General features: G+C 41.4%; 1 long non-coding RNA gene across 2 annotated transcripts; it reads left to right on the top strand.

Moving 5' to 3' along the window:
- The first annotated feature begins 1,399 nt into the window (after positions 1 to 1,399).
- Positions 1,400 to 3,682, top strand: LOC115550522 (uncharacterized). Of its 2 annotated transcripts, XR_003977901.1 has the most exons (5): positions 1,400 to 1,667; positions 2,231 to 2,339; positions 2,670 to 2,732; positions 2,943 to 2,955; positions 3,000 to 3,682. It is a non-coding gene; the product is annotated as an uncharacterized LOC115550522 (long non-coding RNA). The 2 variants fall into 2 exon arrangements; XR_003977900.1 differs by having other exon boundaries at positions 2,943 to 3,682.
- The last annotated feature ends 11,236 nt before the right edge of the window (positions 3,683 to 14,918 follow it).

Raw genomic sequence — 14,918 nt, forward strand, 5'->3', positions numbered from 1 at the left:
CGGGGCAGCGCGGGGGAAATATATCAAGGCCGCTAAGCCTTCGAGGGTAACTGCACCATCATGCAAACATAGGTCCCTACAATACCCAACATATCATCACATTTCTAGATGCACTTCATTATGCAGCTGTACAGGATAGATCTGAGCAGCCCAGGTTTGTCATTGTCTGGGATAATGTTTCCATCGGGCTGTTTGGGTCCGCAACTGGTTCACCAACCATAAACAATTTGAAGTCCTATACTTGCCCCGTTACTCGCCATTTCTAAACCCTATCGAAGACTTCTTTCCGGCTTGGAGATGGTGCGCATATGACCGCCAACCACATGCTCTTCTGCAGGCAATGGAACAGGCCTGCGGAGACATTGAGGGAAGGTTAATCCATGGATGGATTCTGCACAGAAGGCGAGGATCCATTAGCCCATCCACGCACAATTACTGTGTTTTCTGTGTTTACAGTACAGTACACACAGTGTATTTTTCTTTTGTTTTTGTTTTATTTTTGCTTAAACTGAATTTACTGCACTTCAAAGTAGAGTTCTGCAATGTACAGCATTGAATATTTGATTTTTGGTTGTTGTGAAAACGTGCCTTCTGTTGAACTGAATAAAAACAGTGAATATGAAAGACTGCAGTGTTTTATATAAAGTAGACTACTGTGCTGCTGCTGATCTGAAAGTGTATTCAAATTATGCAAGTGTGTATCATTTTGTCAGAGTGAGAATTTGACAAAGGATTGTTAGGTTTCGATAGAAGCGTTTCAATATGTGAATGGTATATTTCCTAGTGTTGTCTTATTTGCTTGTGTGTTGCGTTATGACACAATGAGCCAAGATTTGCAAAACGTGTTCAAGCAACGGGCTAAAACTGTAATTAAAATGAGTAAATGTGTAAAACAACTATGAACTAACAATAGAGTAACATTTAATGAAAGGTTAACTAATGGTCTAGTTATCATTTACTAATCGTGCCATATTCAGTAAACATTAAATTTCGAGTAAGTGTTAACCCTAACCCTAAATCTGACCTTAACCCTAACTTTCACCCGGATGCTGGTGCTATTTTGTATGAGTATTACTGCAATCACAAATGTTAATTCATGGTTAATAAATGTACAATTAATGTAAAGTGTTACTAATATTTCTTGGCCAACAAAATTTTACTTATGCAGGACATAATAAACATAGAACAAAAAAAAAAAAGTGTTATTATGCCTAAATATCTTTATTATTTTTGCGGTTGTCGTTTTAGCCAATGATATGGTATCAACCATGCATACGTATTAATATTGGAATTGTTTAGGGGGTCGGAAATATGACATCAAAAACAGGAAGTAATATGCAGCAAGAATGTAAAACATTCAAAGGTTTGACTGGCCAGAGCAGTTTCGTTTTCCACGTTATGAAGAATTCCCCCTTGCATCACTACGACGAGTTGATGTCACTTTCTGTGGAGGAGATGGATATAAAGAGACCCCGGTGGTTCATCCTTCACAATCCACCTGTCTCTGCTGAGTCCTGAACCTCCTAGTCCTCTCGCTTTGCCTGGAAGACCAAGACAGCACCAGTGACCTTGTGAAGCCACAAGAGAAGAGATGAAAGCCACCATGTTCAGCCTCATCAAAGTCCTGCTGCTCCTGAGCCTGCTGGCATCGCTCTCCAGCGCCCAGAGTGAGTACATTACGCTGGTTAAGCAGTTTATTGTGTGTGTGTGTGTGTGTGTGTGTGTGTGTGTGTGTGTGTGTGTGTGTGTGTGTCTGTGTGTGTTTGGTTTGTGTGTGTGTGTGTTTGTGTGTGTGTTTGGTTTGTGTGCGTGTTTGTGTGTGTGTTTGGTTTGTGTGTGTGTGTGTGTGTGTGTGTGTGTGTGTGTGTGTGTGTGTGTGTGTGTTTGGTTTGTGTGTGTGTGTCTGTGTGTGTTTGGTTTGTGTGTGTGTGTGTGTTTGTGTGTGTGTTTGGTTTGTGTGCGCGTTTGTGTGTGTGTTTGGTTTGTGTGTGTGTGTGTGTGTGTGTGTGTGTGTGTGTTTGGTTTGTGTGTGTGTGTGTGTGTGTGTGTGTGTGTGTGTGTGTGTGTGTGTGTGTGTGTGTGTGTGTGTGTGTGTGTGTGTGTGTGTGTGCGTTTGCAAAACGCAAAGTATATCTCCCAAATTGTGCCTCCTTTCTTCACGGGTCATGCGTTGTATACATTGTTTTAAAGTGGCTCCCTTTCTTCCTCTTTTCTCTCTCACTGTTTCTAGGACCTCAGACGAGCCGTTGTCTCTGTTCACGCTTCCAAAGATATAGCGAAGATGCACAAACATTCGACATCCACAATCCATCCGCTTTCTGTGACAAAATGGAGATTGTGTAAGAATTCTACACTTGTTTTCTGTTAATCCAATTAATACTGTATATAGAGTTTTAGGGACAATAATACACATGTTGTCCATGGCATGTAGATTGTAACTTGGAATCAATAAATATATACACAGGTTACTAAAAGCTGTTAGTAACCTGTGTGTGTAAAGCATGCTGCTTTTATTTTGAATTAAACATTATTCTATCCATCATTGTCCTCCATCTTGGGATGTATAATGGTAATAATAATGGATGGTTGAAAATAGCAAAAAAACAAAATGCTAACAATAATGACTTGATATAATGACTCAAAAACGAATTGTCCCTCCTCTCCAACAGTGTGACTAGGAAGGATGGTGGGAAGTTCTGTGTGAATCCCAACTCCAAAAGCGGTCGCCACCTGTAAGTCTACGTTACAGCCTCCAATATGTCGATAACAATATACAATACATCATAATATCTACAACAAATAATGCTTGAGTTATTAACTATCTGCAAGAAACGCAACATGGCATTTCAACCCAGACAGTAACAGACTTATTCATGTTAATTGTTTTTCAATGATCTCATCTCTTTTTTTCTCCTCTTTTGTTTCATTTTGTTCTTCTACAGTCAAAAGAAGAAGGCTACAACTCAAGCTCTACAACCCCCCCCTGAGTGAAGAATAAGGCTACAACTCCTAGCTCTACAACCACCTCTGAGTGAGGAATAGGCTACAACTCCTAGGTCTACAACCCCAGCAGCTATGTCTGAGTGAAGCCTCAACAGAGGTTTAATCCACACAACCACGCCACTGAAGAATACAATGTCAAAGCACAAGGGTTACTTCTTTTTTTAATATATTTTATATATTTATATATATTGTGGATTGTGGATATTTATATATATATATATAATATTTGTGTAGCACTTTTCGAAACAGGATTACAAAGTGAACAGAACAGAATAAAACATTATTAATTATGTAATTTACACTTACATTTACATTTAGGGCATTTAGCAGACGCTTTTATCCAAAGCGACTTACAATAAGTACATTTGTCATAAGAAGTGCATCAATATATCGCTGTTGGTACAGAAAGGATGTTCATAGAACCAAGTGCAAATACAACAATCGCTAGGCTAACCAATTCCCTGTGTTACAGCCATGATAGCAGCTACTGCAGTGATAGCAGCTGTATTATACATATGTATTATATACTTATGTATTATACTTAAGCTATTTTGTTCTATGATGTCTTAGGCCAAGTCTACTCCATGTCTTTTTTTATATTGTGCATTGTGTGTATATAACGCGTTGTACTATAGTCCTACTTTGATCTCTAATGTATAATAAAATGATTAATACATAACTTCTGTCTGTGTTTACTTCTGTGATGCCAGTGTTATTGCCTCCAGGAAATCACTTCAGTTTTCCTTGCGCCATTAGGTGGTTACTTACGGTGGTACATTCTGCTGTAAAGCACGGTACAAAGAAAGTATAATAACAACAAGCCAAAACTATCTGCTCACATAAGTACCATGCATATTAATATTAAGGGCAGATGGTGTCGTGGCGCTGGACTGTCCACTCATGCCAGCTCTGGTAGGCGTATCTCACGATTGGAGGCTCATAGGCTGTCAAACTATTCACACAATAACCACCTCCAGACACGCACATCTCTGGAACACAAACAAGCACACACACACACACACACACACAAAACAATGAAGGCATTCGCATGCGTATGCTCCTTCACCAGTGTACCTAAGGGCATTTACAAATATATATAATAATATAATAAAAAAAATTCGATATTAATTGGTACATATACTGGTGACTATGGACTTCATTAGTTCAATTCAAGTGATACAATGATTCTAGTCACTAATGGTACTTAGTTATTTAGAAAGAAACATCGGGATTCCAGTGACATCTCAAAATAAAGCAGACTAGTCCTTCTGTAAAGATAATAAACAGTTTAAAAGCATAACCAGACTGTTTACCACCTTACCATACTATCCCCAGTCAGATCCATCTATCTATCCATCCATCCATGCATCCATCCATCCATATACGTAACTGTGTAGCAACTGCAGTCGCTGCTATCATGGCTGTAACACGGGGAATTGGTTAGCCTAGCGATTGTGGTTCTTGCACTTGGTTCTATGAACATCCTTTCTGTACCGACAGCGATATATTGATGCACTTCTTATGACAAATATACTTATTGTAAGTCGCTTTGGATAAAAGCGTCTGCTAAATGCCCTAAATGTAGATGAAAAAATTATAATAGATGTTCTCATGATGTTCATTGTGGGCACTGTTATGGGGAATGGAATGAGCTGCCCCTTTTTTTCATCCCGCCCATTACACTTCTGTGATGAAGGGAGGCCTATTACATTTCAAAAGAGCATATTAATGGGCAAATCGCTAAAAAGCACTGCTGTTTATTATTTGTAATACAATTGAAAAAAAATGTAATGAATAAAATGCAAAACATTAATGGAAAACAATTTTGGTTCAATTTTTTAAAACTAATAAACTCTGCACGACATACACAAACAGCATCTCTAAGTCCAGTCTAAAATATTCTTGTTGAGATAGTTAAATCAGAACTGTAAGGTACAAATGTGATGCGTTTTCATATTCGGTACATCATCAGCAGCCATGGCATGTGCTAAGTCTTAACTAACGGTCAATGACCCAGAATGCACTTCTATACAGAAACAAAAACAAAACAACCGATCACATCGGTGTACAATAATGTTGGATACAAAAATAGGTCGCAAAACACATAATATAGGGGTACATTATTAACAAATTAGATAACATTATGAGAACACATAATTTAACAAATTGTCATTTAAAAGATTGGCCTCTATAATTACAAAAGGTCATGTTGTTATAAAGATTGAGTAGGAACAGAGAGAACGTTGTTGCTCTCAGGACAGGTCTGTTGACGTACAGGTGAGGCCACGTTCACCTTTAACCGGAAGCACTCCTTCCTAAACAGGAGAGAAAGGGAGACGATGGCAGCAGGTTCACCTCTGTAATCGTAGGTCGATTGACTCCTAATAATGTTCTTAAGGGTTATCATGGTGAGAATTATCTTAGGCATCACAGAATGACGTTCCTTCCTTCAAGCCCGTTTAATGGAGGAGTCTATTCGTCTATTCTTTATTCTTATTCTCACCCAGCCTCCGTGCTGCTGCACCCAGTCGGAGTGGTTCTGGCGGAGGAAGCGACTGCCGAAGCTCAGCGCTCTCCTCTTGGGGATCTGGTCGATGGTCGACAGCCTGTCCGTCACCTCAAAGACCCAGGCGATCTGCTCCTTCCGCAGCCTCGCTTCAGAGGCCGGGGGGGCCGGGGGGGGCGGGGGGGGGCGGGGGGGCAGGGGGGCCGCCCGGGGCCGCTGAGCCCACAGGGCGGGCCCCCTGCAGTGCGGCCATCAACCTCTGAAACAGGGAGTAGCTGAAGGCTCCCTGGAGTTGCTGCTGCAGCACCTCGTTCTGCTGGATCTGCAGCCGGACAGAGAGAGCAGAGGAGCGGTGAGAAGAGAAGGAGAGGCCACGAGTTGAGGAGAAGGGAGAAGGGCTTTCTGATTAACATCATGTCATTCCATTTTGTTTGTGTGAGTTGTTTGTGTGTCGATTCTTGATGTTTGTATTACTGCTGGCTGTGCAGCAAATTGCCCCTCTGGGATAATAAAGGTAACCTAACCTTACATGTGAGAACAGACAATTTGCACAAACATATACATATAAAAAACACACTCACCTTCTGATTCATGTCGTCTCCTTCTTTTTTCAACAACACCACGAGTTTCTCCACCAAATCTGCAAGACAAAGAAATGTTGTTGATATAAAGCTTGATAATATATATAGTCTTTATATCATTTTATATTTTTTATTATTATTTTAATCTGTTTTTATATAAAACAATAGTTGTACAGATATCGATCCAAGTGTATTTCCCTAATTGATTTGCCAAATTGTATAAAGTGGATCAATGACTGTTGATAAACATAGATATACTGTAGCTGTCAGTAGGGAGTTCTAACATTCAGATCACTAGAAGAACTAGGGGGACTTTGACAGAAAGTGCTGTATGTAGTTTAGCTCAGGCTGTCCTGAACTTTAATGACCTTGAATTAACTGTGCTGTTTACAGGAACACTTTGGGATTTTTCAACCTGGACCCTGTTATCCAATAATTGTGGGTGTAAGGGACTAATGCAGACAACGTTCTTAGAGATTGGTTCAGTGTTGAGAGAGAACGATGGAGCCGTAATCTTAAAAGGGCAAAAGTCCTCTAAACGTGCTTGTTTTTGCCACTGACTGGCTCAGATTATATTATATCATTATGGAAAGGACCCCTACCATCCTGCGTGGTTGCAGGATAATTCCCTAATGTCACGACCATCTCAACTCTCCTTCACCCAAATCTTTTCGATAACGCTAACGTACGCTTTTCCTGGTCCAACAAACAAGCTCTCTACTCTCCAGCTCTCCCCCATGGTTCCACTGTTCTCTTCATGCAACTCCACTCACACCTCAGTGAGTCCTAGTTGCAGTCCTTAACTAGGACTGCAAGCGGATCATGGTGGGTATAGTCATTACTACTAGATGCCTCAGTCTTTGTTCTTCAGCATTTGTTTTTTTACTCCCATCACCCACCCACGTACATCCAAACACAGACAGACAGACAGACAGACAGACAGACAGACAGACAGACAGACAGACAGACAGACAGACAGACAGACAGACAGACAGACACACAGACACACACACACACGCACACACACACACACATGCACACACACAAACACACACACACAAAGACACAGACAGTGGTTTAATAGAAAATGCCGTTTATGTGTGAATTTGTTCCCCCTTTAGGCTATTTGGTGAATTGCGCTTATGAGGAATTACTCACTGACCTAATGCAATGAGATATCGAAACCAAACACATTTTTTTAAGATGTGTACCGGTATATCAAAACTGGAATTTAAGGTATCCACAGATACACCATGAATGCCTAACTATCTGTCAGGATCCTTTCCATAATCTGAGCCAGTGGCAAAAGCGATTACTTTTAGGGGACATGTGTTGGCGGATGGTATTGGCTCGAAGATTACATTGCAGCTCATTTTCATGGATTACGGCTGCAGCGTTGTGGAACCAATCTCAAAAATGTTTAAATCCAGGTTAAAAATCCTAAAAATAAATAAAGTTGTCCTTTATGTACGACATCATTAAGATGCACAAACACACACACACACACACACACACACACACACACACACACACACACACACACACACACACACACACACACACACACACACACACACACACACAGACCTTGTTGGGGCTCTGAACTAGAGTCATCAACAGTCAAATCACCTTCTGCAATCGGCACTGAGTCTGCAAACACATCAACATATTCAGCACATCATGATTTCCTGCTAGCATCTAATCTTTCCATGCATATGTTCAATATATATCGATTTTACAATGGGGCCGATGATAGAGTGGGGATTGACACTGTGATACTTTTGGTATGAAACACGACTGGGATGACCCGGTTAATCAAGCTGGTGTTCCAGAACAGAGGTTCTCAACAACTATGTTGGTGGACTACGATCGGCATCAATGGTCAACATTTAGGACACATCTTATGGTAACACAAATAGTGTGGTAGAATGGAGAAAAAAATATCACATTTGGAAGGAAGCCTTCAACGTCTGCAATGAAAAACATGGATTTTGGCGACGCAATTTAAAGAGGGGGATTTCCCTCGGCCTTTGTACTTATCCAGCGCATCTATCTGCAAATTCCTTCTCTCACACGCACGCGCACACACACACACACACACACACACACACACACACACACACACACACACACACACACACACACACACACACACACACACACACACACACACACACACACACACACTTTTAAGGCCTACCTGATGAAATTGATGATCGTTTCAAGCCTGTGCCTTTTGAATGCCAGCCAGATTGTAGGTATGGTTTGCCTACGCCAACGCCAGAACGACGTAACCTGAGCTTCTCCTGCCGAGCGCAGTATTCTTCAAGCAGCAGAAACTCGTCACTCTCCTCCTCTTCCTCCATGTCATCTCTGCTTGCATCCATAATCTTCATATTGCAAGGTTATAAGGGAAATAGTTTAATAGAAGAGAATACAATACGTATGTAAAAGGCATGAGAGGGCCGGTGAAACGGCCAAAATCTTTGCCCACCTTAAAAAATTAAGAACAGAAATAGCATTTTTACAAGAACCGCATTTGGTAGCATCAGACCATATGAAACTTAAAAAACAATGGGTAGGACAACTTTACCATTCACAATTCAATACCAAGGCAAAAATAACAGCGATATTAATACACAAAAATGTACAGTTTCCTCTTACTGGCCCTCATTTATCAAACGAACGTAGAAATGAGCGCAAATCTGAACGCATGATTCATCTTACGATAGGACCCACGTGAGATTTACGAAACCTTCGTATCACACCAATCCCAGCGTACGAAGGATCTTGGTGTTGATAAATACGGCGGCTGAGATCGATCGTAATTAACGTAACACGCCCATATAAAAGCACGTCTTCAGAAGTCTCGCCCCTAACTTTTACGACATGGAGAAACGGCCAACGGTAAAATAGAGGAATTTTTCCGAGACCCAAATGGAGACGCTCGGGTCACTGGTGGATGCGAACCGTCTGGTTTTATTTGGTAGCCTAAAAGCTGGCATTAAAGGCCAGCAAAAGAATACTATATGGAAGGAAATAACTGTTGCAGTGAATAGTGTTTCCAATGTTCGTCGGGCTACGGAAGAGGTTTGTTAATTAAATTAATTAAATAATAAATTAAATGTACAACTTCTGTTATCCAGCTTAAAACATTTCACATATATGCTATTGTTTGCATTCCGTTAAAGTTATTTAATTCCGAATAAGGTGAAGAAAAAATGGTCCGACATGAAGCTCAGCACCAAAAAACGTGTTGCGGCTGTGAAGCCGGCCAAGCAAGAAACGGGAGGAGGCCGGTGCAGTGCGACTGCAGCGTAAGACGACCGTGCAGCGTGAGACGACCGTGGTCAACAATCTCTTTCTCCTCCATGTCGTGGTTCATGACTTCAGGGAGTCAAAGCCAAAGTTCCTTTCCCCCAATTCATTCTCAACCATGGCTGAGATAACCCCCACTACGAGTCTCGTTGTAGAAATACCAGAGACGAGAGTCCGACGTGTTATGCGCAATCACACCAACAGCAGAACGGTTATCCAAATAACAAGGAAGTGTACAACACTTGCGTTACAGTCCTGGAGCTCTGCTCTATATCTAAATAATATCATATAATACATAGATATCTATATCAAATAATACATATTATCACGGCCAAAAGCTGTGTGCGCGTCCAGACGATATAATGAATCACAAAGGACTTCGTCGGGTTCTCCGACGTCTCTGGTTCTTCCACTTCCACATCAATCTGAAGTAGACGAGGTCGTTTGAGATTCATAATAACCTATCGTCTGGAGGCTCACACAGTTTTTGGCCGTGATAGTATATATTATATATTATATGATATAGATATCTATGTTTAATATGGGTTTCTAAGAGCCATTGCGATACATCCACCGTAAACAGAGCGCATGGTACTGTCAGTGGCTACAAGCTGCTCAGGGCCACACCCCCACCCCCCTCCTTGACCTGCCTTGACACGCCCACCGTATACAGAGCGCATGGTAGTGGCTACAAGCTGCTCAGGGCCACACCCCCACCCCCCTCCTTGACCTGCCTTGACACGCCCACCGAAACAGCGCGTTTGGGGGAAGCTCAATGTGCGACTGTTTCGGAGTGACTGTAACTCTGCACCACGGCTGAATTTCGGGGACGTCTTTGAATACTGTGTTTGTGGCCCACTAATACCTATATTAAAGCATCATAAAATAGAATGGCATGGGATCTTTAATAGATGGTTCATACGCACATGGGTACAATCAACCGCACCAATCACATTTGGAAACCTAGCAATAGCATAAAAATCCCGTTTGATTCCAGTTTGCTGATCGTTATTATATGGGAATTTAATATAACGTTCGGAGAGGGACATTATAGCTGCCAAAACTGCTGGCATGGTTCGGCTAATACTTGGCTGGGAAATAGCAGACCTGTCCCCGATCTCCCGCTGCAAGATCCCGGTGGCCAACAATCCCAAGGTAGAGCAAACCTGCACAGGTATTGCGTTTGATCGCCTAGTTCCTCGCCTTAACTGTGGCTCCAAAGCATTGCATAGCTCCATCAGGAGATGCCTTGGGAGACGAAAACGACTCAAGAGCCATATCGCCCTCCTTAAAAAAATCGGCGCGGTCTCGAAAAACTCTCTCGTCTGTGCGTTGAGGTCCTTAACAGAGCCAGATCTGCCATCGCTGAGACACGATCACCTATTTGGCAAAGCTCCTGTTAATATAGACAGATGAATAAACATTTCACCTGTCACATTCTAATTATTTTCATAGCAATACTGTTTTTAATTAGGCCTGACTTGATTGTAATTGTTTGAACGGCTGGGCTAATTCCAATTTATTAGTAATTAATACAGATGTTGAACATGGGCTACTTGTGCTGCACTATTCATCATTGAAATACCCGTATGTTGCGCCAAAAAAACTTGCGTACACGAGCTCAGACCTGACGTGAGATTTCATCGCAGCCTGCGCTCACGTTCAAATTGATAAATGCCAAGCTCAACGTTGAAATGAGCGTACGTCCATTTTACGCACGTTTTCTGTCGTAGGCCTACGCTCGTTTGATAAATGAGGGCCACTGAGTCCATAGCAGACCCACAGGCCCGTTTGGTCATAGTGACTGGCTCCCTCTTTAATATTCTAGACACAGTTTGCTTGTATATACCGTCCTAATTGGGATGATGCCAGTTTTACATCTAGGTTGATCTGTTTTACCTAACATGAACTCTCAACGTCTGATCTTTGGCGGTGACATAGACTGTGTTATGGAACCGACCTTGGACTGATCTAGCTCCAAGTCTGTGTCTCCATCCAAGATGGCTCATGCCCTGTCTACATTTATTGATGAGGCAGGCTGTATAGACCCTTTGAGTTTTCTTTTTCCACGTAATAAAGAGCTCTAATTTTTTTTCATCAATCATATTCAAGAATTGATTATTTTTTCATAGAAGAGAATACAATACAATATACTTTATTAATCCAACTAGGGGCAATTCGTTTGAGCAGCTTGTTGTACATACAATAACAAACAAACAACAAATACACATACCCAACTACGAAGCATCTACTGTAGTAGTCGAATTGCAGAGGGGTGAACGACTTGGAATGGCGGTTAGTTCTACAAGCAGGTGAAGCGTAGCGACGCCCTGATGGAAACACAGAGAATCTCTTGTAAGAACATGACCAGAAGAACCAAAATACCTGCTGCTTCCTGGATGATTTGCCGATTGCAAGAAGAACTCAAGTCCCTTTGTTTTACTCTGGTGATCTTGGAACAGTTGTTGTCAATACTGTTCAGGCTGTTTCTGTCTTTTACTGTGAGGCTGTGAAACCAGCAGATAAAAGAAAAGCTCGGGAGACGCTCAATAAAAGGTTGATAAAAACGACAGAGGATGACGGGACTGACAGAAAGGGAATTTAGTTTTTTGGAGAAGGTGAATTTTCTGTTGCCCTCGCTTCACAATAGCCTCAGTGTTCACATCAAACTTAAGGTGATCATAGAAAATAGTACCCAGATAATTCTAAGATGTAACTATTTCCACACTTTCGTTATGTATGATACACTCTTTGGCTACATTTCTGTTGCGTCTAAAATCAATAGTCAGTCCCTTGTTGTTTTTTTTGGATATATTTAAGTCCAAGAAGTTATCATCACACCAAGAAATACAATCAGTGAGAGCATTCCTGCGGTCTGAATCTGAGCCTTGCAGAAGGGACAGTAACGCGGTATCGTCAGAATTTTTTTCCTCCTGACTGCTCCTGCATCCGTCAGTATACATAATAAAGAGTAAGAGCAAAAGGACCCACCCTTGGGGTGAGCCTGACATAGTTAGAGACTGAGATACTGCCATTTACAGGCACTCTCTGCACTCGGTCAATCAAGAGGTCCAAAATTCATAATACGAGCTGGTGGGGCAATTTAAAATCACATAGCAATCTTTCTATTAAAGGATGCGGCTGTATCGTGTTGAATGCCGATGAAAAGTCTGCAAACAAAAGCCTGACATGCGCTTGTGGCTTTTATAAATGTTTGTATAAGTTATTGAGTATTAAAAGCTTTGCGTCCTCAACACTCCCTGACTGGTAAGCAAATTGAAGTGGATCAAGTTTTTCATCCACAATTGATAAAACAAGGTTTTTCAAAAATGTATCAATAGAAAAGTATATTATGTTTCCTTACATTTTAACCTTCTTTTGTTATTTAATTGCTGGAACAAACACTCAGTTGAAGTAGACTTATTGGTAGGCCTATTTACTCAATGAATTCGTTCAAGAATAGCAAAACTAAACTAGAAAATGCATTTCCTGCTGAAAATGCGGTAAGTGCTGTAGTACAAAGTGAGGCTGAAAATATGTTTTAATAAAGCAACATAGATTAAGACGTAAAGAGAGGTTAAATGGCTTAAACAAGCAAAGGGATTTGAACAAAGTTCAAAAGTCTAAATGGAGGAAACAATATAAACATGCACACCATTTAAAAAAAATGTAAATGGTTGGAAACAAATAAAGAACGAATAACGCAAAGCATTGCTAAAAACGCAGACATGTAAAAGGAATTGAACTGAAGAAACTGAAAGGGCAGATGTATTGCAGTGCACTGCTGAAAAACCTGGAGGCTGAAATTGAAAACTGACAGATGCTGAATTGCATTATCTGAAGAGGCAAAGGGATGAAATACATTGTTGCAAAAGCTGGAAGCTACTGTCAAAGCTGGAGGATAGTAGTAGTAGTGGTACGTACTAGCTGTAGTAGTAATAGTAGTAGTAGCCTAGTAGTAGGCCTAATGGTAGCAGTAGTAGTAGCTGAAGTAATAGTGGTAGGCCTACTAGCTGCACAAACGATATGCCATATGAAAGGTATGGTGTTGATTGATATTTGTAGAAATAATTATAATAATCCCACCAGTTTATTTTAAAACCAGCCGAAATGTAAGACTTTCATCTGCTTTCACTCCATTCATTTTAATGAGGGAAGGGCGGCAGAAGGGAGGCGGTTACAATCGCGGCTGTTGGACCAGGAAGCGGTTGCCGACGTGAACGCGCACAGATTTTGCCCTACCGCTCAGCTTTCCCCGTGTTGAAACTTTCAGCTGCTCTCACACCACCGCGCAGCAACCGCCCTGAAGCCGAAACAACCCAGTCTCACGGAAATATGTGAGAGCCACGTCATTTAATCTATTCATTCATGATCTGGGACACATCATTTATTTATTTTTGTGCCAAAAGCACACATTTCTAACAATATGACAGCTTTTGGCCACCCGTTTCTACTTTCACCTTTGATTCTGAGAAATTGTGACAATTCACGGATATAGGCCTAATTAATGCAGGTGCGCTGCTCTGTAGGCAAACCGCGACGGTAAAAAAGGTAGTTAATACGACAGTATAATAGGAGTAGCTATGAATTTATGTGACGATCATTGTAAGCACAAACAGAAGATCATGGGCATCAGGGCCACTGAAATCCTAGTTTACTAATTTGTCACATACGCATAGACTACTGCAACGCCCTACTCACCGGACTTCCCACCAAACTCATCAACAGACTGCAGATCATTCAGAACTCAGCCGCCCGGATCATCACCCGCACCAAATCATCTGACCACATCACCCCTGTCCTCATTCAACTAAACTGGCTCCCTGTACACTACGGCTCCCGGTAGCCTATACCGACTAGGCCTACGTTTGTTGATCTGCTTCTTTCAAAACATATCACAACGGTGCTGCAGCGCGCCGCTTCCTATTGGTGCTATAGGGGCAAAAACAAGTTACGAAGGCTGAAATAGTACGTGTCAGAGAATGGGCGGAAGGCTCCTCCGTCTTTCCATTGTAAAAACAAGTAGGCCTATTTAAAAAGTAGAATATATTAAAAAGTATAAAATAGCCTACTTTAAAAATCGGAAAAGAAGCGAGCGACTCCAAACTAATCTGAATAATTTAAAATTGGAATGGAGTCTCTAGGTGAAGATTCAGGAAGGAGATAGGTCCCAAAGTTTGTAGAGAATAATAAAGAAGAAGAAAGAAAAAATAAAACTTTAAGAAGAAGAATAGTTGAGCGCTGCATGCAGCACTCACCTAAATAGCAACCACTAGGCAGAAAAAAGGTTCTTCAAACAACCCACTTTTAGTTGTACCAGTCCCTGATGTCTGCAGTGCTGTAATGCTGCGGATCGATGTGAAAGGTCGTTTGAGATCGCTTCACTATTTTGACTTCCAACTTTCTCTTTCGGTTGTGGAAGGAGGTGTGTTCGGTGTCGCTGCCGCGGACACCTGATCAAAACAGTTGGCGCACTTCTGCTTGCATTGAGCTTTTCAAACCTATTGTTT

The sequence above is a fragment of the Gadus morhua genome, chromosome 9 (assembly GCF_902167405.1).
Source record: "Gadus morhua chromosome 9, gadMor3.0, whole genome shotgun sequence".
NCBI lineage: Eukaryota > Metazoa > Chordata > Actinopteri > Gadiformes > Gadidae > Gadus > Gadus morhua.